The following is a 27,581-nucleotide window of genomic DNA, read 5'->3' as shown; positions in this document are numbered from 1 at the left end:
GTTCTGGGATTCCCATTCTTCTCAGAGTCAGCCACAGTTTGTTATGGTCCACACAGTCCTGTGTATAGTTATTTAAAATACCACATTTTAAAAAGTATCATTTGGCCTATTCTGGATCATAACCACTTTGTATAAATTTGCTGTTGGGTCAATTTTGGCTCACAGTGACGGCACGTGACAAAGGTGAGCTGCCTTCTTGCCTGTAACTTTATGGAAGTCTGTCTCTCACAGGCATCTGGGTGGGTTCAAAGCACTTTCCTTTTTATGTTTAATGATTGTGCTGCCAGGGCTCCTTTATGTAAAGCTAGGCCTCCTTGAAATTTTAAATTGTAAGAGGATTTGAGGTGGGTTCTGTTTTTTTCTTTTTTTTATCAAGGTTTTTTAGAAAGAAATAACCAAATGAAGAACTTTTAATGAAATCATCCAATTAGAATAAAAAATTTTCAACACTTTTCTACAGAAATGGTGCTGTTGCTAGGTGTTCAGTCAATTCCAATTCACCACTATCCTCTGTGACAGAGCAGAATTGCCTCACAGGATTTTTCCAAGCTGTAATTTTTCCAAGAGCAGATTGCAAGGTTGTTCTCTACTGGGGAGTTTGGCTGCCTTTCTCCTTTTGAAACAGCTGAGATGAGGATGGGAGGGAGGCTATCTTCAGGAATAAGGTTCATTCCACTTTGCAACAGGACTTCCAACCTGAGTTATACTCCCGAGACTAGAGAAAGAGCTGTCTCTGCCGGTAAAGGACTAGTAGTTACTGGCTTGGTTGGGTCAGGAGACACAGCTAAGGCTCCTGCAGAGGAAATTCCGTTCATTGCTAATTTGGCTGCATCACCAACTTCTCCATTAGGCAAGATTCCATCAGCAAATCAAGCTGTCTCTATTCTCTGGGCAGAGCTATGTTTATTAACATTGAATGGCAGATTACACACACTCCAGCTTCTTTTCTATCCATATATAACAGTTTACATTTCAGGCTACAGCAGGAAGCACAGAAGACCTTCCTACAAGCTCTGCAATGATGCTTCCTTTTGGTGAAAGTAAATTTGCCTTTGCATTTCATGAAATTTGGAGCCTAAGAATCAGGTACCCTGACTGGAGGAGATGAGGGTTTTTTTGTTGTTTTCTTTTTTTCCATTTCCCAGGAACTTCCATTGAAGACAAAAGGCACCATATACCCTCCATGCTTAGTTCTAAGACCCACCTCCCAACAGGGTTTCCTGAAGACATAAGCACTTTACTAAATCTGTACCACTCCCCTTATTAGAATGAGTCTGAGAAACAAAGAGGTTATCAGCCCTATAGGAGGTGCAGTATTTAGGGGTGAGAGACCATTCTCTCCCTAACCTGATGCTTAATGAACATAATTCCCCAAGAGTTCATACTTAGGAAAGGGAAGGAATAACAGGGTTGGGAGAGGAGGAGAATATTTTCTCAGGGTGAACACTAGTATGACAGCCATAAAAGAATTTTCAAGGACTGAGTGACTTCTGGACATCACTCAGTTAACACCACAGGGGTGAGCCCACAGTTTGGACTAGACAAGCTTTAAAGTAGACCAAAGAATACGATGGCTCTAATTCATTCTTAGAGGACCAGGCTCCAGCCATACGGCGATGGTAAAGATTCAACCAAAGAATGTCCCATCATGTCTGAGATCCAACTTTGATCTTTTAAAAAAGTATTCTTTCTATATATAAAAATATATATACCTAACATACAGAATCTAGTTATGATAACTTTTAATAAATAACCTTATCTGTCAATTGCAACATCTGTGTCAGTTTCAACTGATTGGTTTTTTTCTACTACGATGGTTCGTATTTGTCTTGCTTCTTTACATGCCTGATCTTTATTTATTAGATGCCAGAAAACGTAAATTTTATCTGGTAAGAATTAGAATATTTTTGGTTTTATATGACAATTCTTGAGCTTTGTTCTTGTATGCAGTTGTTGTTGTTAGGTGCTGTTGTGTCAACTGTAACTCATAGCAACCCTAGGAACAGGTAACTTCCACATTTCCAAGCATGATACTCTTTCCCAGGACTGACCCTTCCTAGCAACCTGTTAAAGTATGTGAGACAGTTTCACTAGCCTTGCCTCCACCAAGCAACCTGGTTTCACTTTCTCCGGGACAGATTTGTTTGGTGTCTTGGCAGTTCATCGGATATTCAGTACTCCAATACCACAACTCAAAAGCATCCATTTTCCATCTGTTATCCTTAAATTAATGAAAATAATTTGATCCCATAACATCTTGGCTTTAATAATTTTTCTTAAAGTGGTCCTAGAATCTATTAGTCTATCTAGCTATCTCCCTCACTAGTTAGGTCAGGCAAGATATTTTTATGTACTCTACTGAATACTCCGTGAGTCTTCTTTTTTTTTTTTTTTCTCATTTGTTTGTGTAAAGAGGCGTTATTCTTGGCTGCGTAAAGTGTCATGTACAGCTACCTCTACTTCTCAACCTGGGCACCACCTCTGTGTTTACTGACCTGGAAACTCTGATAGACTTTTCTCTTTGTTCTTCTGCAAAGAAAAAAAAAACACCAGGGAGTTGCCTTTGTTTTTGTGGAGTTTTTGTGTGTGCTGCTGCATCACTATGTTTATACCACATACATTCAAGAGCACCACTGCTCTCCTGGGCACTGAGGAAGACAGGAGTTTAGGAGATGAGTCAAAGGGTACGTGTAAAGACGAGGCATGAAGGAGATGGTCTCAAGTAACTCAGAACTCGGCTCGGAGCAGGAAGGCCTGCTACACATCCTCATGTGGAAGCCTTCGCACGCAAATGACCGAAGAGCTAAGGAAATCGACTGCCAGCTGCTGTCACCCCAAAAGATCTCCTATGCCCTCTAATTTTACAACCATCTCTTAATCCTCACATCCATCTAATCCTGCCACGTATTAGAATACCAAGGAATACCGTGGTTCAAAGGTTCAAAATTAGTCTAGCACAGTGTTCAGTCTCTCAAGTTCAACATGATTAGAACAGTAAGAATCATAACTATACTATAGAGCAGGGTTCTAGGCTGACACTATTGGGGCTGCCATGAATCAGAATGTCACATACCTTATGTAAGAACATATATTGGTTTAACCAGTACACAGACACCACACACAAACACACACAAACACAGCATAACCCCTGAGACACCAATGACCTTCACCAGGAGAGAGCGTGCTGGCATTACCATCTTGGGCGTTCGATGTACACTAACACAATATGAAATCAAATTACATAGAGCAAGATTTCCCTCCAGGGTAATTGATCTGAACCAGGTCCTAATGCAACACTATCTAGGGCTGTGTGCCTATGTGTATAATCTCACAAAGCCTTCACAATAATTCTGACGTAAGACATTACTAGTTCCATGTTATACACAAAAGAGTTGAGCACAGGTGTCCCACTGGCTCTGCTGGGTAGATGTGAAAACACGAGTAAGAGACATTTTCTGTAAGGAGCCTTCATGATACAACCATTAAATGCTTGGCTACTAACTGAAAGGCTGGTGGCTGAAGCTTTCCTAGTGGCTTTGCAGGAGAAAACCATTAAGCTTGCTGCTCTTAAAAGGATGACAAATTAGAAAACTCTATGACACAGTTTATTCTGTCACTGAGCGTCTCTTCTGAAAATCAACTTGACAGTGCCCAAACCAGCAGCTGTTCTTCATGGCTGAGCAGGGACAAAACAGACAAAAGAGCCCTCCTCTTACAGGCCAGAGATTTGCCAGCACCTTCCCCTCTCCCCACCTGAGGTAGTTCCTTCCCACCCAAAGCTCTTAGACACTATTATGTACATTACACCCTCCCAGGATATGTCATACATGTGAAGATCAATTGCTGTATAGGATTTAAAACGATGGTAGGTAAAAAGGGCTTATGCAATAATTATGCTTTTCCCAGTGTCTTTCAGACAATTCACCAAAAAGTACATGTTAGTAAATGAGGTAAGGATTTCCTTCCAGAATGGGAGGGTACTTAACCTGGACTAGGTTCTCATACAACACTTTACTTGTGGCTGTGTGCATAATCTCATGTAATCTTAACAAGTTTTAGGGGCAGACATCATTAGTCCCATGTTTTACACAAGAGACAGCCAAAGCCCAAGGTTACACAGCTTATAAGTATATGTGTCAGAGCCTGTATCTGATCATTTGTTCAAAAGTGGTGCCCCTTCTAAAACCACTACACATCTCCAGCCCAGGATGAGGCCTCAACAGCAATTCCCAAGGCATTTTGTCTGAAGGTCAGGAGAGGAACAGTTAACACTGTCACAGGGAATTCATTCTAGTGGGCATGTCAGGGAGGTAGGGCCATCACTCAAAGTAGAGCTATCACTCAAAAGTCAGGCCTGTTTCTGGAGGGGGAAAAAAAAAATTAAGACTTCCCTACTGATTCTTCTCCAAGTGCTCACCAGAACAGTGAGTCCCTGCTATTCCAAACTTGAAACAAACAGAATGCTGCTGGGACAGGATGGAGGCTGAATGGGGCAAGAAAGGAGGCTCTACAGAAGACACAGTGATGGTAACAATGGCAGGAGGATGGGACAGACTGTAAAGGATAAGACAGCTTTCATATCTGTGGTTCACAGGGTCACTGTGAGTCACAGTCAACTTGACAGCACTTAACAACACAGTCCTCAGTATGAACGAACAAACAAACAAACAAACAAACAAAAAATGCTGATAAACCAATTCCAACCCCTGGGGACCCCACGTATGTCGGAGAAAAATGGTGCTCCAGCACGTTTTCAACCGTTGCTTATTTTTTATTTTCTTGTTGTTGAGAATATACTTAGTAAAATACACTAATTAAATGGTTTCTACATATCCATTCTCCTTTTTCTAAGTGTTTCTCCTTCATCAGCTTAAATTTACTGCCTCCTAAGATATCCTATCTGATTTTTTCCAGTTGCTATTGTCAGGTTGCCTTTTTTTTTAAATCTTGGCCATTCTTGTGGGTTAAAATGATTTAGAATTGTGGTTTTGACTTGTATCTCTGAAGGCTAACGATGCTGAATATCTTATTAAGTATTTGGGGTCATTTGAAAATCTCCTTTGGTGACATATCTATTCATGCCTTTTATTCCTTTTATGATTGGGCTACATATCTTTTTGTTAAATTCTTGGAGTATACTTGTATCTATCTTGGGAGAAAATATATTATGCTGTTATCATTACTATGTATCATCAAGTCATCTGCAACTTATAGCAACCCTTCATACATTAGCTCTAAAAGCTGCCCTATCCTGAGCCAATCTCATTGTCTCTGACAGACCTAATCCAGTCAGTGAGTCAATCCATCTCATCTTGGGTCTTCCTCTCCTGTGCTGTCCCTTCCACCACCCTTCCAAGCATAATATCCTTCTCCAAGGACTGTTCCCTCCTGGCCACGTGCCCAAAGTATGTGAGATGGAGCCTCAAAAATCCTTGCTTCCAGGAAGCAAACTGGTTTCACCCTCTCTAAGACAAACCTGTTTGTTCTTTCAGCAGCCCACAGTATGTTCAACACTCTTTTCCGGCACCACAACTCAAAGGCATCTATCCTTCTACCATCCGCCTTTAATCATTGTCCAGCCCTCTGATGCATAGTAAGTAATTGCAAAGATCAAGGCCTGGATCAGGCACACCTTACTCTCAAGACTGACAGTGTTGCTCTTTAGTACTCTACAGAGGTCCCTGACAGCGTGCAAGTTGTCTTTTGATTTCTTGACTACTAGTGCCAGGACTGTTGATTGTGGAACCAAGCAAGCTGAAGTTATTTTATATAATATATAATAAATATATAATATCTATTATATAGAATGTCTATGTCTATGTCTATCTCTATATCTATGTAACTATTATCTATCTATATACATCGATACCTATACATTGATACATTGATAAGCAGGATCTTGGAGCATTCAGAGACAACACTTGAAAAGGGAAACACTAGAGATCTTATCCCCATTAGAGAGCACGTGCCATTGAGCCAAATAAGACACCATCACAATGTGCAGAACTAGAAAACAAACGATGCCTTCGGCTCCCCAGCTTACTATGTCTATAAGATCTTCATAAACGAGGGAGGGTAAGGTGGTGAACCTAGGAGGTGATATAAGAGTCTACTGAATATGCTTATATTCAATTTCTATTCTATATACTTATGAATAGACTCAACACATTACTGAGACAGAATTCAGCTTCAGTGTTTGCTATAAAATCCTTCCTATGTTCATGTGATAAAAAGATACACACACACACACACACACGCACGTGCGTAAGGTACTGTTATGAGTACTTTTGTCTGGGTGTTTTGTAAGTATCTAGTAGATAAGACTGTGATACCAAACATGAAATCCCTCCTACAGAATGGCACTTAGATACTACTGACTAAGGGTGTTATTAGCTGCCTTAGTGTCAACTCTGACTTATTCCATGCATAGAACTCTGCCTGGTCTGGCACCATCCCCACGATTCACTGGGGATCGGACTACTGCCATCCACAGCATTGTCACGGGCTGATTTTCAGAGGCACATCTCCAGACCTTTCTTCCTAGTCTGCCTTCGTCTGCAAGCCCCACTGAATCCAGGTCAGCATCAGAGACTCCAATGACAGATGGGTGGTGGCTGTGCATGGGGTACACTGGTTGGGAATCAAATGCAGGTCTCCCAGGTGGAAAGTGAGACTTCTAACCTTGAACCATCAGTGTCTGATACTTGTTGCTGTTAAGTGCCATCAAGTTACGTGAGACTTATAGCAACCCTAGGTACAACAGCCTTAAATCCTGCTCTATCCTGTGCCAACATGATTGTTTCTGACACTCCTACGCCCATTACCCCAGACACTGAATTAATCCATCACATTGAGGGTCTTCCTCTCCTGCGCTGTCCCTTGACCTTCCCAAGCATGATGTCCCTCTACAAGGACTGGTCCCTCCTTGCAACTTGTCCAAAGTATGTCAGACGAAGCTTCAGAATCCTTGCCTCCCAGGAGCAGCCTGGTCTCACCGTCTCTAGGATGAACTTGTTTGTTCTCCTAGCAATCCATGATATATTCTACTTAGATTTATGAAAGATTACACTAAACCATTCCCAAAGAAGAGCATGCACAATTGTTCTTGTTGTTGTTGTGTGTCATTGAGCCAGAACTGACCCATAGCTGACCCTCCTGCTGATTTTTTTGCACTAGTGGAGATTGCCCATCCTGCTTCTGCAGAGCAGCTGGTAGATTCGAACTACATGCCTTTGGGACTACAATGCAGCTTCTTACCATCAGGCCACCACACTTCCCTCCACACACTAATATTCAAAGAAATGCACTGTGCAGAAGTACCTGAATTCATCATCTGAGTATTTATTACCAAAGTCTCTATAATGGTGAGATCTGTATAAACTAATAGAGCATAAAATTGGAACAGACTGATCATTTTTAAATCAGTCTCTTAGTGGGTAGAAAAAAAGAATCACAGGAATGAAGCAAAAGTGTGCTATTACAACATGAGGAGTATAACTAATGTTATAAAACAAAATACATATAAAGGTCTGAAAACCAATCTTCTCCATAAACTTCCACTCAAAACACAATATGCAAACATTTAAAAATTAGAAAATGTTTCAAAAGATTGTATTTTTAAAACGCCTAAAAAAAAAAACAACCAAAAAACTTCTGAAAAAAACAACACACAAAACAAAACTAATCCCTTCTCTGCTGTCCCTCCATGTTTAAAAGAAACCAATCTTTGCTCTCCAGGGAAACAGCTAGTATTCTCTCAGAGAATCAGATACATTCATAATACAACCCAAATGCTGGAGGTTATGATGTTGACTGACAAGAGGCTCCAATCACAGCAAAGCTACTGACAGCATAAATCTGGGGTGCTGGATCTGTCACCACCTGAAGGGGAGAACAACACTGAGGAAACAATGATGATTGACCTTTGGAAAATCTGATTCAAACATTTAGGCAAAAATAGCCTTTTTCCTGACAATGCTGAGAATGTCATCAAGAAGTGGAAGATGTTATCACACTTTCAAGGGAGCCAGAAAAGTACAGGCTGAGTTGGTCAACTTAGTTTTAAGAATCAGTACACAGGTGCCGTTTTAACTCAGACATTTAGAACTGTAAGATTTAAAGTTTACTTTCATAAGTTTGGCTGCCATTTTTTGCAGAAAGAACTTCCAATTTTAAGACTATGTACAATTAAAAAAAAAAAAAACAAAACCAAAAACAAAAACAAACCACAACACACACAAAAAACAAACCAACTCCCAAAACAAACCACCTGGTTCCCATTTTAACTGGAATCATTCTAAACTGTCTAGTCTCGATTGCCCTCAGAAACGGGAAATGCCAATAGCTTGTCTCTAGTCCAACAGCTGACAGGCAGTAAGACCAACACTCCCATCCTGACTTACCACTTTCAAGTTTCATTAAGTGCCTTTGTTTATTAACCCTCAATGTTTGCAGGCATTAGCTAGTCCTCTGAGCCTCACTTTCTTTCCCTAAAAAATATGAAGGGATAGGGAGCTCTGGTGGCCTAGTGGCAAGAAGCTGCACTGCAATCCCAGAGGCATATGGTTTGAATCCACTAGATCTTCTGCTGGAGAAGGAGGGGCAATCTCCTCCTGTAACAGTTGAATCAGATTTGATGGTACATACACACACATACACACACACACAAAAAAATTTTTAAAAATTAGGGGGGAAAAGAATTGTAACTCAATTTGTCTATATGGCAATCTTTGTTAAGGGAAGATTTATCAACAAGCTGAGTGTGCAGATAACACAAATTTGCTTGCCAAAACTGAGAAGGATCTGAAGCATTTGCTGTAGAAGGTCAAGGACTGCAATCTTCAATACAGATTGAAGCTCAACATCAAGAAGACAAAGATTCTCACCACTGGGCTAAATGGCATCACCATGACAGACAAAGAAGAGAGCTAGATAATGACTAAGGATGACTGAAGAAGACTCAGTGCCTTTGAGTTGTGTTGGAGAAGAGTACTGATCATACCATGGACTGTGCATAGAGTTGCTATGAGTTGCAGGTGACTTGACAGCAAATAACAAGAATATATTTTGAGCCTATAACCCAGTACTACAATGAAGTAGTACACATTTCTATGCATTTTTCCAAATAACAAACTTCTCCCAATAACTAAAACTCTTTATTAACAGAAGTAGGCATAATTTATAATAGAACAAGAGTCCCTTGGTGATTTAGGCAATGTATTCCGGTTATAATACAAAGTTTGAAGGTTCAAATCCACCCAGAGGGCATCACAGATGAAAGGTCTGGCAATCTACTTTAAAAAAATCAGTTCTTTCTTCTACTTTTGAAAACATCACATAGCCTAGCTGGACTCTACACTTGAGGGGTCTTTCCATGAATACAGTAAGATTCAGGCACAGCTGGGTAAGACAGATACAGCCAAATCTGGCAATTGTTAACATCTGCCAAGGTGTTTATTAGGAATTGCTTCCTGGGGCTCCACACTCAAACAATCCAAGATACTGAGAAGTTGTTTTTTAAAAATTCTCAGGTTATTTCACTGTTCTAGAATAGATCTGATCATTCGATCCCATACTTTTTAAAGACAATGTTTTTATGTCTTGGTGAATCATAACTCTAGCTAAGAACTTAAAAAGTTTATTGGACAGATTATAAGCAACTCTCTCTAGATGCTTCCCAACAGCTCAACATCCCCAATAGCCAGTGCTAATAAACCTTTCAAAAGTCCCAAAAATGTACTTGGATTGAGTTCCAAACTACCAATACCTCTTTAGACATTTATTAGAGGTATGTCACTAAATTTTGCTAAAACTGCACAACAAATGATGGTTCACACCAAGTTAAAAAATAGAGGATCCCAGCTGAGTCTGAATTTTCTGAATGTGTTTTAGAGGATAAAGTATACAAATTAAAATAATTCCTTAATAATCCATAACTAAAATTAGATTACAGTCAATTACATGTAATAGTTCATAGTCTGGTTATGTTATCTCCAGACAGCGAATTTGAACTTTTCATGCTAATTACATCATGCAGTGAATCTTAATTTGGCACAGAACAGTAAGAATCAAGAATTTACAGACCTAGAGAAGGCATTCACAATGAAATTCTAGTTGTTTTTGTTTTAGCAACTTACATCATTACTTTTTAAATTCTGAAAATTCATTGCTGTTGCATCAGGACCAACTCATACCAGACCTTCTATTGGGTTTCCAAGGCCATAAGTCACACGGGAGGAGACTGCCTGTCTTTCTCTCTCAGGGCTGCTGGTGGATTCGAACTATCAGAGAATCACAGCCTTTAGGTGAGCAGTGCAACAGTCCACTTCAGATTGTACTACCAGCGCTCCCCACATCATTACAAGCAGATGTAACAATGTGCTCTTGGGGTCACTAGTCAAAAGCAGAATTATGTCCAGGTAACCACATGGTAAGTCAGCACCAGATAGAAATCAACCCCATGTAAGTGATAAAAGCATGCCCCGGCCAAGAAAAGGGGTATTAGAGTGCCAACCTGATGTCAAGAACTGTGCTGAGCACCTCACCTGAACCACAGGATAAGTCACATTCCTCTCCCTGCCACAATTCTAAGTAACCAACCACGTTCTGCCTTAGTCTTTGTACTTCCTTCCTGTTCCTCCTCACCCCAGACATCCTCATGGCCCACTTCCTCCAGTCCGGCAGTTCTCCTGCTCAAGGGGCCTCTCTGACCACCGATGTGCATAGAAGTTCACACACATCCTCCCCATCTCTGTTCCCTTCCTGTGCCTTATTTTTTTCCCATTGCATTTATCATGTGACATAATTTTCCTTTATGTCCATAATTGTCCAACTGTTTTGTGCCTCAGACCAAATGCTGAGCTCAGTGAAAAGAAGGCAGCATGCATCTCATAAGTATGCGTGTAGACATTCATCGAATATATCATTTTGCACATCTGGATCCTCCCAGGGAGCTCCAGTGATGTAGTCTGCTAACCTACACAATACATTTCCATGGTTTCGACCCACCAGCTTTGAGGAAAAAATAGAGGCAGTCTCCTCTCCTTGGGATTTATGGCTTTGGATACCAAGTGGTTCCAAGGGTTGCTTTGGGTCAGAACTGAACTGATGGAAGTGAAGAGAAAAGAAGACATATCCTGCCTGGACAGAAAGTGTATACAGAAAGATCTCTTTGGCCACTAAACTCAGGTGATAATTTAGAAGAAACGCTCAGTTTAGCAAAACTTGTAATAACATGTAAATTCATAGACATGACAACTGTTTATCTCCAAAGTATCCTGAGAATGATGTGTCCAATTACAAAACCCAAGCCAAACGCTAATATATACACAAAAAATGTGCCTGTAACCCGGGACCTCTGCAGATCTCACTCTCTCCACTCAGACTGACACAGGTTGACTCTAAGACCCAGGACAGAAATCTCTGACAGCAAGATAAATCATGACATCTAAGACTAGTTTCAGGGGTGAGGAAGGAACAAAACAGGTCTTCCTACCTCTCTACAGTCCCATAGACATAGGGTGTTGCTGGGGAAAGGCCATGGAAAGGATGTCAGTAGAACCAACCTGGGAAACAGAAACTGTGCTACTTTCCTCCTTTTTCAATAGCAGAGAGCTATGAGAGCTGGAAATAATACTGAAGTATAAGAAAGACTTAAGAGCAATGAATTTTTCCTAAAAAAAAAATAAATTTGGTTTTTATCCCCATCTCAATTCTACTGAAATAATATATTCGTATCATTTTGATAGAAAAAAGGTTTAAGCTTGAAAAAGTAAAAATAAGGAAACTGGTTGGGTTCTTCTTTACAAGAACTTTGCTTCAAAGGGGCTCATTAGTGAACAAGTACCCACCACAGTTGCAGGGAGTGAGTGTACCCCCAGAGCGACTTCCCAGGGCTCAGCACCAGGTGCCTGCAGCCCTGACTACATGCTAAAAGCACTGCTGAGAAACACTGGCAGCTCTGACCGTGTGCTCAGAAGCATGGCAACTGAAAAGAAAGAACAGGTGTGTTTTGGAACACATGCCATCAGAGTGCTCCTTGGAAGCGAGGATGGTGAAGCTTACTTCACTTACTTCAGTGTGTGGCTAGGAGAAGCAAGGATAAGGAAAGGGACATCATGCTTGGAAAAGTGGAAGGGCAGTGAAAGAGAGAAGACTCCCAACTACATGGATTGACATGCTGACTGCAGCAGTGGGCTCAAGTTTATCAGAGACGGTAAGGAGGACACACGACAGGGCAAGATTCAGATCTATTGTTCAGAGGGCTGCTATGAATCGTACGCCACTCAATGGCACCTAACAACAAGAAGGGAACTTTGTAATACTGACCTAAGCGATGAGGTTGAAGGTCATAGGGCCAGCAAGCATGAAAAGCTATCTGGATTGAGGTACTGTATTCTGCTGTCAATCTGAATTGTAACCTTTTTACTTCCCTAATAAAGCCAAAAATCATGGAAGGAAAAAAAAAGGAAAAATAAAGTATGGTGACTGGCCTTGTTCTGTTCAAATCAAGAAAATGTTTAGCACACATCTTCATATTACTAGTATCTCTAAAGTAGGAACTACCACAGGCTCCAGGTAGGTTGAGTGTCATTTCTAGATCTTCCGATTTTTATAAAAGTACATTACACGGGCGGTGAGACTTGGCAGCGATGGCAGAGCTGAGGGAAGCGGATGAAGCAGAGTTGCAGTGCCTTGTGGTGGCCGAACAGCAGAAGGCACAGTTCGCGGCACAGGTGCATCATTTCATGGAACTATGTTGGGATAAGTGTGTGGAAAACCCGGGGAATCACCTAGACTCTCGCACTGAAAACTGTCTCTCTAGCTGTGTGGGCCGCTTCATTGATACCACCCTTGCCATCACCAGTCGGTTTGCCCAGCTTGTACAGAAAGGAGGGCAATAGGCCGTTTGGTGGAACATGACAGAAGCTGCAAAGGACTTGTTATTAAAGTGTCAATGGAATATGGATGTCATCCCATTGCTGAGTTAACATCAGGCTGTTAGCAAGCCTTTTGGTGCTAAAAAGTAATCGATCAAATGTGCAAAAAGGGTTAAATTTATTTGAAATTCAGAAATTCCAGATTGTATGACATAAGTTCATCAATAAATGTGAATTGTCCAAGTCTTTTTGTAAAAAAAAAAAAAAAGTACACTACACAACAAAATATTTAGGAAAAAAGGAGTTAGGTGTCCAAAAAAGACTAAATTTTTGTCTCCTATATCACTTGTTACTTAACTCATTTTGATGTTGTGTAACATCAAGTCAGAATCGACCCTAGCTGGTCCTCTTGGGGTTTTTAAAAGCACTTAATCATTTGGGACAAGACTGCCCAACCTATTCCCGTAGAACAGCTGGTAGATTCAAACTGCAAACCTCTGAGATTGCAGCACTTACAGCTTCCAGGTGGACTGCCACAGTGACTGCCACAATGGACTCTTGTAGTTCAGTTCTTTTCTTCATCGGGTCTCTAGGAGTCATATTCAACGACACCTAACAACCACCACCCCCATCAGCAAGGAAGATACAGAGTCTGCGATTACATGAGATTTATCTGTGCACTACCAACTCAAATGGATTGCAATTCTAATCCACCAGCTGCTCCACAGGAGAAAGACACCCAATCTCCTGTCATGCAAATTTATAGCCTCTGAAAACCTGCTAGAGGGTCAGCTATGAGTTAAGTCTTATTTGCTGGCAGTTGAAACAACATTTATCATGTTAGAAACCAAAATAGAAACATTAAAAGTGTTCTATATAATAGCTTTTTCAAGCACTTATAAAAATTATCTTGCTACTACATCAAAACTCAACAGGTTGTGGTTCTACATTTGATCTCTTTCTATGTTCTTGCGATGATGAAGAACACTACTATGAACACTGGTGTACAAATCTGTGTCTCCATTCTAATTTCTTTGAGGTATATTCCTAGCAGTGGAATAGCTGGGTCAATGGAATGTCTATGTTCAGCTTTTTGAGGAAATGCCAAACTGTCTTTCAGAGTGGCTGTACCATTTTATAATACCAGCAACAGTGTATGGGAGTTCCCACCTCTCCAACATTTACTGCTTCGTGCCCTGCTAAACTTTGCCACTGCTACTGGGATAAGATGGTATCTCATTGTGGTTTTGATTTGCATCTCCTATTGCCAATGATTTTGAGCACTTCTTCATGTGTCTGTTGGCCATCTAAATGTCTTCTTCTGTGAAAAGTCCATGCCTTTTAGAAATTGTTGTACATTCACACAATGTAATATTATGCAGTACGCAGGAGCAACGATTTTGAGAAATACTACATAACTTGGGAGAGACTGGCGAGCATTATTCTGAGTGAAATACCTCAATATCATAAGAACAAATACTGCATGAGACCCCTATTATAAAAACAGAAGAATAATTAGTAAAACATGTATGGGAATCAAAGAGGGGAAGTGGTGGGAATAGAGGGGTGAGAATGGGTAGGGGGGAAATTACAGGGTTGCACAATTTGGTGGGTGGAGGAAGGGAGTAAAGGAAATGGAAAAGATCTGGCAGGGACCTGAAAAGACAGGGTAACAGTGGTCCTAGTCCAATGGTGATTAATTTTGTAAAATACAATGAATAGGAATGACTGTATGAAATACAACATGAATGCAGAATAGTACGAAACACAATGTATACAATCTTCGCAAGCAAGCTACTCTAAGATAGAAACTTTAAAAAAACTTCAGCAGGTAGTAGTAAATTATAATAAGATACTTGAAACTTTACTGATAAATATATTTACTTACAGCAAAATATTATCAGACTGTCTTGCTCTTTGAATAGATTTTTAACCATGTGTGGTTTTGTAACAACACGTATCTGTCATTTTGAAAATATGGATTTACTGAGTTACACAGATCTTCCAAATTTTGACACATTCCACTCTACAGCGCAATATTTTTAAAAATCACAATTGCTAATATTAATAACAAACTCATCAGAAAAGTTTTTAAGTACTGAGATGCTGTCATGCTCATGTTGGTGGATATAACTGCTCCAAAATTCTTAGTACAGCCGGAAAGCTCTAATTTTACCACTGGCACCAAATGCACCAAATACTCACAGTTGTTCTTGGAAAGCAGGATCACTACATTCATTTTTAAGAAAATGTTTGACATATTCCCCAAGTCTCCATAACTTCAGTGTACTGTCAGTCATTCTTTCAAGAAAAATGGTGTTGGAGGGATAGGGCAGGGTAGGGAATGATGAGCTCCAACTCATCACGAAGCTTTTCTGACACTCTCAGTACTCTGGCAAGCAGAAGTGTTTTATGTCTATTTCTCATTTTGTCACACAAAATAATAAAAGGATAAGGTGCTCAAGGACTGAATTTTAAAAGCATCAACAGTATTTGTTGCTTCAGTAAGAACATTCTTAAGCATAACTGGCTTTTCTTTTTATTTCCCTCTCTCCATGGTCTTCCCAATTACTTGTGTCAGAGAGCTGGGCTAAGGATGACAGAAGATGATTTGATAGCTTTGAATTGTGGTGCTAGAGAAGAGTACTGAACATACCGTGGAGGGCCAGGAGAACAAACAAATCTGCCCTGGAGAGCATAAAACCAAGCTGCTCCCTGGAGGCAAGGATTTTGAAGCTCTGTCTCACATACTTTGGGTACATGGCCAGGAGGGAACAGTCCTCGGAGAAGGACATCATGTTTGGAAGCGTGGAGGGACAGTGCAGGAGAGGAAGACCCAGGATGAGAAAGACTGACTCAGTAACTAGAGAAATGCAATTAGGTCTGTAGGAGACAATGAGACTGGCTCAGGATAGGGCAGGCTTCAGAGCTGTTGTACATAGGGTCACAATGAGTCGCAGGCGACCTGATGGCACATAAGAACAACAACAATATGGCTGAGGGGAGCAAGCAGGCATGGTGTGGAGCACACACACAGAGTGACACTGAAGAATACACCAACCACTAATAAGTGCACTTTGATGTCACTGCCTTCATTCCTGCTGAGGTGCAAGCAGTTTTATCCACTGGAGAGAATATTAGCACGGGGGTGGGGGACTGGAGGGGGGAGTAAATAGAATCTTAGTATAATGAGAAAAATGGTTTTAAACAAAAGACTTCCTGAAAATTCCTCAGGAATCCTCAGAGGTCTGCAGGACCACACTTTGCAACTCAAAAAAACAAAGGAAAAAACCCCACAACCGAACTTGACATATTTCCATCAAGAGACGGTGGAAGTAAGAGAAATAGCATTAATCCAATGAGTATCAGTCTATCATTAGGCAAGGACAATTATCAGACCTTAAGTGAAAATGTTAGTTTTATATTTGTACTCTCTTCTAGGTTAAGGTCAACATCAAGAAAATCTCAGGAGAGCAGTAAAGCTTGGGCAAATCTTGGACTTCATTCGCACAGACTCACTGACTGACTCACATCTGATGTCTCAGAAGGCAGTACCTCTTCCAGGTGAATGTCTTCATTGAGTTCAAGGAAAGAGGAACCCAAGAAAAGCCTTCTAAACAGGCACTGCCCCAAAAGAAGACAAAAATCTGGGGAGGGTGTGGTTGTACCATCCAGGGGCAGTTTTCCTCCAAGTTAGAACTGAAAGAAAATGCTACACTTCCTCCTAACTAACTGGATATCCTAGAAAGGTCATCCTCCTTAGAAATGCCATCTTGGTTTGAGTCTGGGCTTTGGCACTCAGTATACTGGAGACCATAAGCAGGAGTTTGACTCACTGTTTGTATAAACAAAAACAACATCCACCTCAGATGATTGTTGTGGAGAGCAAGTGAAATAATAATACTGCGGCATGGCATGAGTGTCAAGGAAGCACTCAATAATGAGGGTAAGAGTCCATTCTGCTATCAGAAAGAAAATAAAACAAGGGCAGCTGTTGTAACTTGCTAAATTACAGACAGAGCATCGTACCCAGCCCTCAAAAGGCACTCAGTAAAAAAACTGAGAATTCTGAGTAACAGAAGCAAGCACACTACAATGTGGGACCATTAATCTCCATTTGTCTCTCTCTTCCCCTCTAGAAACAGTATTTTTTTTCCCCTTTCCAGTTCTCCTTTTCCCGTTCAATTCCTCTTTCTCCCCTCCTCTATCTACAATCTGGTAGTCATTTCCAATGGTGGCTGTGAGTACTGCTTGGCCAGCAGGGAAGATGGAGAGCTCTCTATGCGTTTCCCATTCTCAAAAAAACAAAAACAAAAAACCACCAACCAAACTCTCCCTAAATCAACCAGCTGTCATCAGGCTTGAAACATGAGAAAGGAATGCTGTAAATCAACTCCCAGCAGAGATAATTTTTTTTTCTCCTTTAGAAGTGACATGCATTACAAGTGCTGGTTATAGTGAGAAAGTGTGGGTTGCAGCTGAGAAGGCACCATGCAAGCTTCATCTGCCTTGTTGCTGCATGCGGTCATGATCATCTAGCAGAGAATGTAATTATTTGTAAACCAGTGGTTTGACACAGGAAATCTGAGCTAAAAACCGAGACAAAGGTATTAAAAAAAAGAAAGAAAGGCTAATCTTATTCTGTACCATAATGCATTGCTGTGGTAAGCAGAATAAGCAGATGCCAAAATTCAGGGGCACTCTGCATCGTTTCCCTGGGAGAAATATAGACCAGTTTCAAGAAAAAGAAAAGAAAGGGCAATGCCGGTTTTAACAACAACAACAACAAGAGTGGTCTTTCTTCTAAATAAGCTTCAAATCCACTTATCAGAGATTTGTGCCTATCAGTTTGCATGTGTGTTTAAGAAGTCATTTCCCTCCTCACACACACCCCCACATTCAAAATTGGTACAGAATACCTTTATAATTCTTTTGGGAATTCAGGAGGAGAAATGGATGCGCCCACAGAAACTTTGCATAAATGTACTTTGATTACTAATCATTCTCATTTACTTTATTCTTTCAGGAAACTGTGTAAAAAGTAAGCTTTGCAAATGTGAAGTGTTATGTAACCGTTAATAGGACATGATTTACTTGTCATTTGTGATGGAGTGAAGGGAAGTGTCTTACTCATCCCTTCCTACTTGGAAATTTTTGTCTCACGGATTTGTATTTATTTAGCACTTTCAAGATCTTCCCAAATTACTTAAAAAAATTACCTTTTCATGATACATAAAATTAATAATTCATATACATACTAAAAAAAATACAGCTTTAATTGGGAAATGAGAAGTCACCATGTTCAATGTTAAAGCCTCATTTAGCTGTTGCACAGGCAACTCGTCAGTGTCTTTTGTCTACAAAATGGATATATATCTAGACTAATGTATGTAAATTTATAACTTAATTTTTTTAACTTCTATGGATATATATCTAAATTCATGTATGTAAATTCATAACTTAATTTTTTTAACTTCTCACTAACGGAAATTTTACACACACACCAAAGCAGACAAAAAACTCTTAGAAACCACCTTTCTGCAATATAAAAAAGGATATCCTATAAAAGGGATCTCTGGTGGCCTAGTGGCTAAGAAGCTGTGTTGCCAATGTGAAGGCATATGGTTTGGATCCACCAGTTGCTCTAAGGACAAAAAATGGGAAATTTCTCCCTGTGCAGTTTTTTTCAGCCTCTGAAAACTCACTAGGAGGTCAGCTATGAGTTGCCTCATAATGATAACATCTTCTTATAAAAGAAACAACTGTGCCCAGGACGGATGTACTTTTCAGAACTGTAAGAAACCAAAAGGCCAACATCTGCTCAAAAGCAAAGATGAGAAGGTAGGAAGGGGCAGCAGAACTGAGGAACGGGAATGGAGAACCCTGTGGAGATGGGGAGCGTGTCAACTCATTGTGGGCATCACAACAAATGTCATCAAACAATCTATGCAGGCATTATTGAATGGAAAACTAATTTGCTATGTAAACTTTCACCAAAAGCACAAATGTGTGTGTGTGTGTGTGTGTGTGTGTGTGTGTAGGGTGGAGGCTAGTAGTCTAACAAATCCACCAGCATCCACCACCCAGTATCAATAAGTAACTCAAGGCTAATGCATAACCCATTCTCTCTGCCTACCTTTGGATTACTCTGAAGTAAATCATAAATACTATATTTAACCAGTGAATATTTTAAAAATGTCTCAAAGAGATATTCCTTACAAAACAAAAGAACTATCTCAACCCCACAATCCCCCCTAAATAACACTAGCAATACCTAGTATCCAGTTACTGTTTCCATTTCGTTAGTTGACTTCTGGGAATTTTTGTTTTACAATGTATTTTACTGGGAATGCAAACACAGCAATGGCTAATACATCTCAGTCGTATTGTTTAGGTTCTCTTTCCTTCCGTTTTTTTACAATTTTGGTTTAAAAAACCACATGTCTTTTTCCCTATAATATTCTTCCATAATCTGGATATTGCAGATTATATTCCAGTTTTTGTTGTTGTTGTTGTTATGTGCCGTCGAGTCGTTTGCAACTCATAGCGACCCTATGCACAACAGCCCTAAACCCTGCTCTATCCTGCGCCAACAGCACCGCCTCTGACACACCCATCCCGATTACCCCAGTCACTGAATCAATCCATCTCATAGAGGGTCTTCCCCTCCTGCGCCGTCCCTCCAGCCTCCCAAGCATGATGTCCCTCTCCAAGGACCCGTCCCTCCTGGCAACATGTCCAAAGTATGTCAGACGAAGCCCCAGAATCCTTGCCTCCAAGGAGTAGCCTGGTTTAACCCTCTCCAAGATGAATCTGTTTGTTTTCCTGGCAGTCCATGGTACATTCAGTACTCTTCTCCAGCACCACAGCTCAAAAGCATCCACTCTCCTTACGTCCTCCCTAGTCACTGTCCAACTCTCTGATGCATAACAAGCGATTGCAAAGACTATGGCCTGTATCAGGCGCACCTTAGTCTCCAGAGAGACACTGTTGCTCCTGGGTACTTTAGAGAGGTCCCTAACAGCAGACTTTCCCATCGCGATACGCTTTAGTGTATCAAAATATTCTCCTGGCCTCTGTATTTCTACCAAATGGGTGGTTAGATGTGAAAACTTGATCATATTTAGGTATGATTTTCTTGGCAAGGATACTTCACATATAGGGCATTGGTGATTCAGGGGAGAATTCTTGCCTTCCATGCAAGAGATGGAGTTTTGATTCCCAGTCAATTCACTTCACGTGCAGTCATCATTCATCTGTCAGTGGAAGTGTATGTGTCACTATGACACTGACCAGCTTCGGTGGAGCTCTTAGGTAAGGCAGGTTTGGCAAAAGAGCTTGGCCAGCTACTTCTGAAAATCAGCTAACGCAAATCCTATGGATCACAGTATGAACAACACCTGGGGCTATCACAAGACCGGACAGTATTTTGTTTCACCGTGCTAGGCCTGCCATGATTTGGAGGCTAACAATTACGTCACTCACACGCTGCTTCTGTTAGAAGGCACATAATATCTGGCTTTCTTTCTGTGTGTTTACCACTAAGTTCATTTAACCCATGGTTAACCTAACTCCATTTGGTTAGGTTCAAATCTCTTCAAATCTGAATATATATCACTATTCCTAGTATCATAAAAATGCAGCACCACAAGAAGGTACAGCCAGAGTGTTCCTTAGAGGCAAGGATGAGGAAGCTTCATCTCACATACTTAAGATATGATGTTAGATGGGGTTATTTCCTGGAAAGGGACATCATGCTTGGAAAAGTGGAAGGTCACAAAAGAGAAGACCCTCTACAGATGGACTGGCACAGTGACCGCAGCAATGGAGATGGTGAGGATGGCACACAGCACAGGCCAGGCTTCAGATCTGCTGTTCACAGGGCTGCTCTGAGTCCTAGTTGACTTGATGGCATGTAACAACAACATAAGGATGGTGTATCACTACTTTAATTTCTTCCTGTTATTTCTCTTTGAATGACAAGCAGATCCTAGGTTACAAATGTGATCTTTTCCTAAATATGTATTTAACTCAAACTTGTATGTAAATTGGAACAGGTGCATACATTACTTAGAGCAAGAAAAGGTCCAGGAAAATAAAGAGAGCTGCATACGCAGCAAGTGAAGGCAACTGTGATAAAGAATTTGATGTGAGTAGGGCTTGGGTCAGTGGTTTCAAAGTGAGGGCAAATCTATATCACAAGAAAGGGCATTTGTTAGGAGTCTTTAAGTTAGATACTGACAATCCAGGGAATTACTGATACAGAAGCTACAAATTTCATGTGATGCATTTATTGTCATCAGTTGCTTTCATTTCTTTTTTTTTTTGAGATTTTAATCAAAGTTTATAGAGAACAAGGATTTCCATTCATTCATTGCTGCACATTTTCCTCCCTGCCCATCCCTTCCCCTCAGTTCACTTTTCTCTTTGGAAAAAAAAATTCCCTCATTGTTATACAGCCCCTCCCCTCCCCCCCCACACTTAACTATGCAGCTCTTATTCTGGACTGCTGTCATGCAAATAATACCTAGTCATATATTCCATTTAAGCAGTTCTCTCCCTCATCTGCTTCAATGCAGTATACATTATTTATACCCTCTTTTCTTAGTTTCCCCCAACCCCGATGTCAGTCCTGTTTCATAACAGTGGCATTATGCAATATTTGCCCTTTTGTGACTGAGTTATTTCACTCAACTTAATGTCCTCCAGGTTCACCCATTTAGTTGCTTTTATTTCAACCATGTCTTTTCTCACTCCACTTTTGCAGGTAAAAAACTAGCCCAGTAGCTCGACAATCATCATCATTATATAATATATAAGATATAAGATATATAATGCTAATTATATGTGTGTGTGTGTATATATATATATATATATATATACACACACACACACACACACACTGATAATCCAGGCCAGGCTTGTCCAGATAATATGATTCAACTTGATTAGTGCAATCACAGCTCCTACAGCATACACTGAAAACCCAGGACTGTTTTATCCATACAGCACATTTCTGCTTGATTGGGCTGCAGGACCAGTGACTAGGTCCAGAAAGGCTTAGCCAAATGAAAAGAAGTGACACTAGATACTTTTTTCAAAATAATAAATCACTTCATCTGTGTCTACTTCAGCAGCAAAGCTTAGGGGAATTCCACATCTGATCAAGACAGATAACACCATTCTCACAAAGAACAACTGTGATGTGTTTCTGATCCAGTTGATAATGTTAATGTCTGTCTCTACAAGAGGCTGTATAAGTGATTATTGTTTTTAAAAAAATATTTTTGTTTCTTACTCTACAGCATTCCCAAGTTCTCCAGCTCCTTGTTCAGCAAAGAATACTGTTCTAAACTCACTGCAGTTCTCAGAGAGGCTCATTTGTTGTTCTTATCCAAGAACTGTGCATAAATTTGCATTCAGCTCACCTTAACAACAAATGTTTAAAACACAATTACCAACAATTCACTTATTACTTTGCAAAGCCTTTTATATCCTACTCTTTCTTCTAACTTAATTATTGAACATTTTTATACCAACTTGGAAGATGTTTTACTATTTGGTGAAACAGTGTCTGCCATACATTAAGCACTCAAATACTACTGAATGAACAAGTTAACGCATTAATGAAAAGTATATTCCTTAAGAAAACTTTCAACTGAGCTTGGGTTATTTGACACATTCCAATCAATGAGTCACAGTCTTCAAAATGATGTTCCAAAGTTGCTGGTTAGTCTTGATATTCTCTCTCAGTCTTTTCATTGAGCTCCTTCTCCTATTGTCTTCCACTAGCCCCAGAGCTCCACCTTGCACACAAAACTCTAGCCTCACAATTCCAATTCCTCCTAGACAGCTCCAACCAGATGTCTCATAGGCACCTCTAACTCCACTTGTCCAAAATGGAATGTGTCGTTTTCCACCCTCAGCTTTCTATCCTGGTGAATGATCACACATCATCTGAGCATAAGACTTCCCCACTTTACACTTGGCATCCAATGAATCGCTAATTCTTGTTCACTCTACTGTCTAGAGGGCTCTCAAAGTGTCCCCTGATCTCCATTTCCACTGACTCTTAATTAACTCAGGCTCTAATCATCTCTGCTGTAGGCAGTTTTAATAATCTCATAATGGTTCTCTGCACAATGGTTTTCTCTTATAATGCCAGCAACACTCCCACTTCTGCCTACAGGTTGTTTTTCCCTGCTTACAGACTCATCTGGCGGACCATGCAGCTTGGAGCCTGCATCAGGCTCATCTCGGTGCTGCGAGCCATATGCGTGCCACTGTCACTTGTCACCCACAGGTATCTACATGCAGCAGCTGTGGTTAGATCCAAGTTGGAGGCCAGTGGACTTGAATGGGAGGGTGGATGGACCGTTCTACTCCTTGCACGCAAAGTTGCTGGAGTTCCTGTTGTGCCCGCCCTCCAAGAAGCCACTCAGATATGAAGCATCGACAAATAAGTTGATTAATGATAAATTAGAAATAGTCTATCCAGTCACTGATGGTATTCCTTATATGATTCCACAGGCAGCAAGGATGAGGCATCCAAGTAAGAAGAAAAAATGGAGCAACACAACAACAGCTCTATTAATACCACTTAAAAAGTCAGTGTGGTAGGACCTAAGTGGAAGAGGAGAATATTTCTGGCTCTTCCTACATTGACTGTGCTGATTTCCCTGATTTCTTTAGCAGGACTGTTCTACTCAGCCTTTGTGGAAGATCATTTCCCTCCCTCAGGGCTGCACCAGCACAACCAGCCTGTGCGGTTGCAGTCTGCTTCTGCCAACCACCAGATCAGTTTATGTGTTCTTTCACCTTTGAACAGGGATGGGTGTTAAACTCTTCAGATATAATTAATACAACCATAGTCAAGACAGATATGTCTTGAACTTCTTTTTATGAAAGCTCAACTAGATTGAACTATGTCATCTCATTTAGTTTGGAGGAAAGATATTTTGCCTTGCTCTGTCAGAGGCTTATAACTATGGGAGGCTTGAGCTACAGAAGCTTCATTTTTTGTGCTCTTGTTTGGTCCACATTCTTTGAAAGTCCTAATCTAAAATATCAGTTCCTGTACTAGAGGAAACCTTGAAGCTTAACAACCACAATCATTAGCTAATAACCTTATTCCTTGTCTACTCATTTGAAAGTTGGACATTTGGAATATTATTTGTTTAGATTTAAATCTTTTTGTTAAGTAACATGGTCAGAATGACTGAAATCATTCCAAAGGAGCTGTGCTAGAGGAGTCGTGAAGAAATGCATTTGAACTAGTGTGATATAAAATCTATAATACACTGGAAATTAACATTTTTTTAAAACCCAACAAACTGTTGCTGGTACCCATCACTTTTCCTTGCCTAGACGTAGCAACATATGTAATTTCTCATCTAACCTAGAGCAACTTTGAGAGCACAAAGTGGCACTGTTAACATAAAATAGGTACAGCAAGCAAACTGACACTGATCCAAGCAAACAGGGCCTCTTTACACAAGAGCCCCCCAGATCTCTGGTCTCTGTTCCAATACTCTCCCACTTCACCCACCTCTACTCCACTTTCAGTGTTCTGAATGTGTCAACTCTCACCTCTATGCATTTGTATGAATGCTCTTATTCTCCCTGCTCACTTCTCTTTATCCTTCAGGTTTGCTTTAGTATTACCTTCCTCATGAAGATTTCTCTAAAACCTCCTTTCTCATGAGCCCACTCTGTGCCTTAGGCCTATTCCTGCTAAGGTGTCTGTCTGGTCCCTGCACTACACACACTGGCTGTATGCTTATCGCACTGGCATCAATACTGGATTACAAGTCTAAACCTAGCAGGTATTTTTCATGTCATTTCTCAGTCATGCCTACATCTAATAAAATGTTTCAGTCTGAGTTGCTAATTCAGCAGAATTAACAAAAGATTTGAAAATGGAACAGAATAATAGTTAGGCAGTTGCTCTTAATATCATCTTTGTATGTCACAGACAGAGCCCCATTTAAAGAATTTTTTAAAAGAGCTTTGGGGTTATAGACTCTGAGATAATAGCAAAATTCCTACAGTTTGTAATAAAAGGGAAATAACCTTAAATAAATAAATAAATAATAAACACAAAACCCCACAAAGCTAGAGAGTTTGGATGACTTCTTGGGGTTAAATAATGAACAGTCTTCTTAATGGAAGGCCAGGGCTTTCAAATAATGCATTGTGACTATGTGTAATTTTATTAAATCTTACTCATACAAGAAGGAGATGTTTGTGTTGTCTTTCATAATATGTATTCTGGCAAGATGGGCAATGTGGGGCTTTAGATTGATTGGTTCATTGCCAGTAAATCATATGCATTGCATAACAAGCAAATATCTTGTGCATGGGTTTGTAACTAACCCAAGTAAATCCGTGAGCTCTAGTGGCCTAGTGGGTAAGGAGCTGTACTGTCAACCCAAAGACACATAGTTCAAATCCACAAGCTGCTCCACAAGAAAAATTATGGACCAATTATGGTTAAATTGCCTCTGAAAACCTGCTGGAAGGCCAACTGTGGGTCAGTTCTGACTCAATGATACATAACAGCAATCATAAGAAGAAACATTGGGCTGAGTGTGCCACTTTGAATACTTGAGCATGGCACAGCTGCCTGTTTCCTAAACCAGACTACTGGTATTGAGTCCACTGCGACCTCTAGTGACCTTACACTGGGATTCCGAAGTGGCAGATATCTAGAAAGGAGACGCCTCATCTTTCGTCCACCGATTGGCTGGTGGATTAGGATGGATGACCTGTTGGTTAGCAGCCTGACATGTGATGCCTTGTACCACCAGGATTGCTTTTGGATCAAAATCCCTCCTGCAAGAGATTTGATTGCTATGTAATTCATTTACTCCATCAGCTATGACTGTCTGAATCCCTTTAAACCAGTTTGAAGACCTGGGTCAGCAACAGTGTTACAATTCATAACATGAAATCAATCCCTTTATCACTAAATGCAACAAAATCTGTATGTTTAGAATAAAATACAGTAACACAGGTAAAGTAACAATTATTTTCATTAAAGATATCCTTGTTTGAGTCTTTAAATTCATTGGTAACAAGTGTTTATTTAACATGTGCTCATGGTGCTTTCTAGAGCTGTGGTGCTCTAGTGACAAGAGAGCTGCACTGCAATCCCGAAGGTATGTGGTTTGAGGCCAGCAGCTGCTCCATGGGAGAAGGTTGGGAGATCTCCTCCTGTGTGATTAACTGCCTCTGAAAACCCATCAAAGGGAGGTTAGCTATGGGGCAGTTCTGACTCTATGATACACGACAATAACAAGGGAGCTCCAGTGGTCTAGTGCTAAGAAGTGAAGCTGTGATCCCAAAAGAAAGTGGTTCAAATCTACTGCTCTTCAGAAGGATGGCTCACGGTAGAATAGAGTTCTCAGCAATTGCATATAGGGTCTCTATGAGTCACAAATTACTCAAACTCACATAACAATAGCAACCTGAATGATTTTTTTTTTACAAAACTGCCAAACTACTGAAAGGGAAAAGACATTTTACAACAAATAATTCTACCCTGACCTATAAGTCCACTAGAAGTAAAAACTGACTTGAAGGCAATTGGTTTGCTTTTTGCAACCTCATTATATAGTAATGCAGTCACTTTAGAAAACTATTTGAGAATTTCTTACAAAGCTTAAGACATACCTATTCTGTGAACAATTTCATTCCTTGTGCATATCCACAAAATTCATGCATAAGAATGTGTATATAACAGTTTTCTTTTTCTCTCAAATCACTGAGCAGGGACTAACTCATAGCTGACCCTCCAATGGGTATCACGACTGTGAATCACGTCGGAGATTCTGTTCACCTTTCTCCCTCAGAGCTGCAGGTGCATTTAAATGCCTCTGAGTTACTGGCACAACTCCCATGCACTTCTACCACCCAGCTCCCTAGTGTGATTTAGAGTATCAAAACCCAGGAGAAACCTCAAATACCTATCAAGAGGGAAAGAGTTGATTGTGATACACTTACATAACAGCATACCACTTGGCAATAAAAAGGAATAAAATACTGATACATACAATAACATGAGTATACAGTAACAACAAAACCAAACACCAAAGAGAACAGATTACATAATTCTGCTCTTACAAGGAATCTAAATGTATAGCTCACTGATTTAGAGGTGGAGCTGACTCACAGCTAACCCTCTAATGGGTTTTCAGAGGTTGCAAACTGTGGAGATTGTCCAACTTTCTCCTAAGGAGCAGCTGGGGGATTAGAACCATCTGCCTTTGGGTTGGCAATGCAACTCTCTGTTGCCGAGGCCTCCAGAGCTAGGTGACAAAACTCATCTATGGCTTAAAAAACAAAAATAAAAACAAAACAAAACAACCAACTAAAACTCAGCACATTTATTGCCTTAGGCAAGCAGAGGACTGACTGGGAAAGGAAGGGAAAGGAGACTTCCAGAGTGTTGGAAATGTACGTTGTGCACCCGTTTTTCAAAACTTATATCTTTTTTAACTTCTAAAGTGTTTCATTTCACTGTTAAAAATTTTAGTTCAATTTAAAAATCCTGGGGGTGGTGGAGGTGGTAGCAAGAAAAGAACAAAATTCCTTAAAAAAGGAGATGAACATTTTAAGCATAGGATATATGATCCCAAAATTGCTTTCCCACAAATTCAGCAGCAAAGGAAAAAGTTAGTACAAAAAGTGTGAAATACAGTT

The 27,581-nt window shown here is 40.3% G+C and overlaps 1 protein-coding gene and 1 pseudogene across 1 annotated transcript in view; one reads left to right on the top strand and one right to left on the bottom strand.

Moving 5' to 3' along the window:
* PRKCH (protein kinase C, eta) overlaps nt 1-27,581 on the bottom strand; it is a 326,526-nt gene that overhangs the window by 196,146 nt on the left and 102,799 nt on the right. The gene's annotated exons all lie outside the window — the stretch shown is intronic.
* LOC102859047 lies at nt 12,651-23,738 on the top strand (annotated as a pseudogene).

Source organism: Elephantulus edwardii, unplaced genomic scaffold, assembly GCF_000299155.1.
Source record: "Elephantulus edwardii isolate Elephantulus edwardi_28Jun2011 unplaced genomic scaffold, EleEdw1.0 scaffold00104, whole genome shotgun sequence".
Classification (NCBI taxonomy): domain Eukaryota; kingdom Metazoa; phylum Chordata; class Mammalia; order Macroscelidea; family Macroscelididae; genus Elephantulus; species Elephantulus edwardii.
The sequence above is the reverse complement of the archived record's forward strand: the minus strand, read 5'-3'. Positions and strand labels throughout refer to the sequence as shown.